We start from the raw sequence: 5,288 nt of genomic DNA, 5'->3' as shown, positions 1-5,288 counted from the left end.
GATGAAAGGGGGAGTAAGTGATTAAAGAGAAGAGGATGGCACCACAGGAGGGCTCAGAATGCTGGGAGAGCCTGAAGGAAGGTCTGGGAGTCTGAGGCTAGCCTGCAAGTGCACACACTCCGTATTCCTATATGTTCTCTCAAAGGTGAGCTCAACACCTGGAAAATGTGCTTTTATAGAGGGGAAACTGTGGCCCTGCTCTAGTAAAACCTTCAGGTCTTCTGTGATGGCCCAAACAGAGTCCCAGCTGATGCCTGCCTCAGAGACAGAAGCAAGATCAACAACAGGAATTCCATCAGCACTGCTTGAGGGTCAGAGGGAAACACTGGGCATCCTCAGCAATGCAAGGGAAGAGACACAGCCAGAAGAAGTCCCAGGCTTCCTGAAGGAACCCTGGAGCTCCCGAAAGGACGCTGCAGTGTTATGAAGATGCATGATGGCTTCTGGATGTGATAGAATCCTATGTGGCCTAGACCACAGAACCATACAACAGGGCCCAACCTTTTGACACTGTGACACAACATTGTCACCTAAACTGTCCATTCAAGAACGAAGCAATCCAGTTACCAAAAAAATGCAGAAATAATCTTATTGTTTTTTTAACATAAATTTCTTAATATCATTGACACTGATCTTGGTCCAGCCCCTTTTATATTTTCAGGGGGAGTGTCGTTAACAAACTGCTGAAGCCGAGGTTCATTAGAAATGCTGTAGAAGAACTGGGAAGATGACTTACCTGGTAAAGGCACTCGCTATCTGTGTAAACTGTCTGCAGGACTGTTCCAAGGCATGGTTAAAGGGAAGGTTTTTATCGTAGATATGAGGGAGAGAATATCCAGAGGTACCTGAAAGAGTCCAGAGGAAAGACAGAGTAGTAGACTGCATATGGCCACTGGACCTGGCCAGGAGAGAAGCAGAGTAGAGGCGGGAGGGGGAGGGGTGAGAGATGGAGGCAGAGAGAAGACTAAGAGGACAAAGGGAGCCACAGAGGAAACAGCAGGGTTACAAGGAGAATGAGAAGCTGTGAGTTCCAGGGAGATCAGAGGCTGGTGGGCAGGCTTGGTAGTGTCAGGTCCAAAAGGAAACTCCATTTCCCCAAATTCTGACCGTTAAACAAAAGCCAGCATCCTCCGGCTTGGTTCTCTTGATGGTGGTACTGGGAGGAGGTGGAAATGCCAGCAGGTAGAACCAGTTAATGGGAAAGGTCACTGAGTGCATGCCCTTGAAAGCTATGTGGAAAAGCTCTCCTCCTTCCCTCCAGCTTCCTGTCCCTCAAACATCTTCCCTCTGCCCTGTGTTCCCGCCATGCTGTGCTGACCTGTCACAAGCAACCAGGCCTAACAAGCATGGCTGAACCAAACCTCCAAGACGAAAAGCCACCACAAGCCTTTCCTTCCTTTCCAATCTCTTGTCACAAGGACAGGAAGCTGACTAACACACCGTCATCTTCCGTTGGGAAAATGGGCAGGCAGGGCTGTGCCCTGAAGGTCAACATTCACTAAACAGTGGAAATAAAAAGTACCTGTTTTCTAGCAAAGAGGAGCCACTTCATTCATCTCCATTGACAACAGGTGACCAGCGGTTTCTCAGAAGGCAGAAGCACAAGGAAACAGCGCAGAATACATGCTACACTCATTATCCTTGTGTAAGGGCCGTCTCATGAGGACTGGGAAGGGGATCAGCTGATAAACTAATTGCTCTGTGTACCTAAGGACCTGGGTTCTGTTGCTAGCACCCCAGTGAAGGCCAGGCATGCCATGCACGCTTGCAGCTTCTGCACTGGGGCAGTGGAAAAGGGAGAAGCAACCCTGATGCCCGCTGGTCAGACGGCTGGGCTCTGAGTTCAAGATTCGGTGAGAGACCCTGCCTCGAAAAGCAATGTGAAAAAGCAATTGAGATGGGAAAAACCAAATCCTTTTTTTGGTCTGAGAAGTCAGCTATATGTCATAGAAATCAATAAATCTTTACCTCTCTGAAAAAAAAAGGAAGCAATGATACTGAATGTCAACCTCTCTGGCCTCCACATACATGTGGATGAGATCACACACAGAGAGAGAGAGAGAGAGAGAGAGAGAGAGGCAACTCCATGAACACTAGGCAAAGTATATGCACGGCACAGTAACCAAAGAACTGACACAGAGCTACTGTGAGGACTTGGCCTCACCTGTGCTGTAGGAAAGAAAACATGTTGTGTTTAAACTAAATCTCAGTCTTACAATTTTAGCAATAAAGACTCAGGAGTCAGAAGCTGGGGTGAAAACCTGCCATCTCAGAGAGGCAGAGGAGCAACCAGATGACCTTCCTCCTTTGCCGGCATCTCAGAAAGACAGCTTCTCTTCTGCGTCCCAAACCAAAAAAGACCGCCAAACTCAAAGGCCGTCCCTCCTACTTCCTGTGTGTAGCAGGAATCTTAAAAGTTCTTATTGATAAAATCAAACCCGGAGCCAGGTATTGGGGTGAACTGGAAGATCAGAGAACAAGCCACAGCTAACCTCACCTGGTCAACTTCTCAGCTGGTCTTGTTTCCTCAGACTGGAAGCTTCTGTGTTCTCATCCCAATGGCTCTCAGCTGAACTGCTGCTCGAAAGCCTGAAGCTTAACCAGCCAAATGCTTCTAGTTTCTGGTCCTCACGCCTTATATACCTTTCTGCTTTCTACCATCACTCCCTAGGATTAAAGGGTTGCTTCCTGGGATTAAAGGCATGAGTCACCATGCCTGGCTGTTTCCAATGTGGCCTTGAACTCACAAAGATCCCAGCTGGATTTCTGCCTCTGGAATGCTAGGATTAAAGGCGTGTGCTATCACTGCCTAACTAGTGGCTTTTCTGTTCTCTGATTCCAGATAAGTTTATTAAGGTACACAATATTTTGGGGAACACAATACCACCACACCTGTGTATTTCTCTATCTGTTTTCCAGACTCCCTCTAACTCTCTAAGGCTACTTCCTGTCAACTAATTGCTGTCTCTGCCTCTTGATGCAAGGTTGGTTTTATTTAGTTAATGCAATCTTGGGGTTCACAGTGTGATCAAATATCCCTCGGCAAAAACTAGAGACCTGAGTTGGCCTTTCCTACCCAGCAGATAACAACAATCAACTAATAATTTATAGTCTTGGTGAGAATGAGAGGAAAAATAACATTTTTAACCTTTGTGGTGAGAAGGGTAAATCTTCCCAGAAGAGATTATCTACCCTCAAGGTGCACTGGGCACATTGTCAGTGAGGGGATGAGCTTGCCAGTGATATTGAGGGCAAGCAGGCAAAGAGCAGAAGCTTCCTTCCTCCATGTCCTTATATAGAGGCTGCCAGCAGAAGGTGTGGTCCAGATTAATTGTGTATCTTCCCACCTCGGAGGACCTGGATTAAAGGCGGGCCTTCCCACTTCAAATGATTTAATGAAGAAAAATCCCTCACAGGTGTACCCAGCCACTTGGGTTTTAGTTAATTCCAGATGGAGTCACATTGACAACAAAAAATGGCCATCACAGGTAGTTATTCTCACTGAAACCAGATGGCCTGATGGGAAATGAGTGCAGTATAGGCACAGGAAATCCACCAAAGAGATGGACGCATGGCTGCTGTGAAGGACGCATGGTTGCTGTGAAGGATGCATGGCTGCTGTGAAGGACGCATGGCTGCTGTGAAGGACGCGTGGCTGCTGTGAAGGACGCGTGGCTGCTCAGAAGGATGCATGGCTGCTCAGAAGGATGCATGGCTGCTGTGAAGGATGCATGGCTGCTGTGAAGGACGCGTGGCTGCTGTGAAGGACGCGTGGCTGCTCAGAAGGATGCGTGGCTGCTCAGAAGGATGCATGGCTGCTGTGAAGGATGCATGGCTGCTCAGAAGGATGCATGGCTGCTGTGCAGGCAGCTTCGCTCCCCTGCCTCACTAGCAGAGAGTCACCAGAGGAATTTTTGTTCTGTTTTGGTCTTTGGTTTCTTGGTTTTGTGTGATTTGAATATGTAGCCCAGCTAGTCTGGAACTCACTGTACGGCTCTAACTGACTTCCCACTCATCATGTAGCTCAGGCTGCCCTCATATTTGCAGCCTCTCAACCTCTCCTTCCTAAGTAATAAGATCCACCACACCCACCTGAGAGGCGTTTTTCAAATGAAAGTGACTTCCGGCTCCATCAGCCTCTGCCCTTGGCATAGGATGCATCTTCAAATGTCAGGAAAGGGAAGCCGGGTGCGTGCGTGCGTGCGTGCGTGCGTGCGTGCGTGCATTCGTGCGTACATGTGTGCTGTGGAGACACACGTTCTTTCCAAAGCACTTTTCTCACGCTCACCTCCTGGATGTCGGAACCAGAGCGGCATTTGCTTACCGACTTCGAAACACCAGGACAGCAATTTGAGCCTCTTTCTATGTTGGTTTTAGAAAATTTCAGCCAAACTCCAGCACATCCAGCTGTTCAAGGAAGAGCTTCCCAGTCAAGTTTTAGAGTAGCCGCCCCTTCCAGTACCTAGGGTGACATCCCGGTCATGCGTTCTGGGTGCTCCAGAAGGACCAGCCAGTGGGGTGGAAGCACAGGGTAGAGCCCTCTGGAGACAAGCCTGATGGACATCTAAGGGGAGACTCCTCGATTTCTGTGAGGAGCTGAGAGTCCAGCCGTGTTAGCAGTGTTTGTATTTTCACTATTGTGTGATATGGGCAAGACACCCACTCAGTGACCAGCCCCGGGAACTCAAGCAGCCTGTGATGTTCATGGAAGAGAACAGGAACACGGTTCATATGTCAGCCGTAAGTTAACAGACGTGTGAGTCCAGAATCCTTTCGTCCAAAGACCATGTTAGGCCGGGCGGTGGTGGTGCACTCCTTTAATCCCAGCACTCGGGAGGCAGAGGCAGGCGGATCTCTGTGAGTTCGAGGCTAGCCTGGGCTACCAAGTGAGTTCCAGGAAAGGCGCAAAGCTACACAGAGAAACCCTGTCTCAAAAAACCAAAAAAAAAAAAAAAAAAAAAAAAAAAAAAAAAAGATCATGTTAGTGCTAACCAGGATAAACTCTGAAAATTGATTTCTGACCAAAAGATTCAGAGTAAAACAAGTTGGTTTTAATTAGGATAAAACTCTTGACGACAGTGTTTTGTCTGTTACGAGTGTTATTGAAACAAATATTTTCTCCTCATGAGTATGGTTGCTCAGTCGGGTTGACAACAGCCAGTCTCATTTGTCACATTAAAAATATTGAACATGGGGTGGGTGCTTAGCTCAGTGGCATAGTGCATCCCTAGCGTGCCCAAGGCTCTGTGCTCAGCCCGCAGTACTGCAAAACAAAACAAAAACCTAAA

This window comes from Peromyscus leucopus, chromosome 19 (genome assembly GCF_004664715.2).
Source record: "Peromyscus leucopus breed LL Stock chromosome 19, UCI_PerLeu_2.1, whole genome shotgun sequence".
Lineage (NCBI taxonomy): Eukaryota > Metazoa > Chordata > Mammalia > Rodentia > Cricetidae > Peromyscus > Peromyscus leucopus.
The sequence above is the reverse complement of the archived record's forward strand: the minus strand, read 5'-3'. Positions refer to the sequence as shown.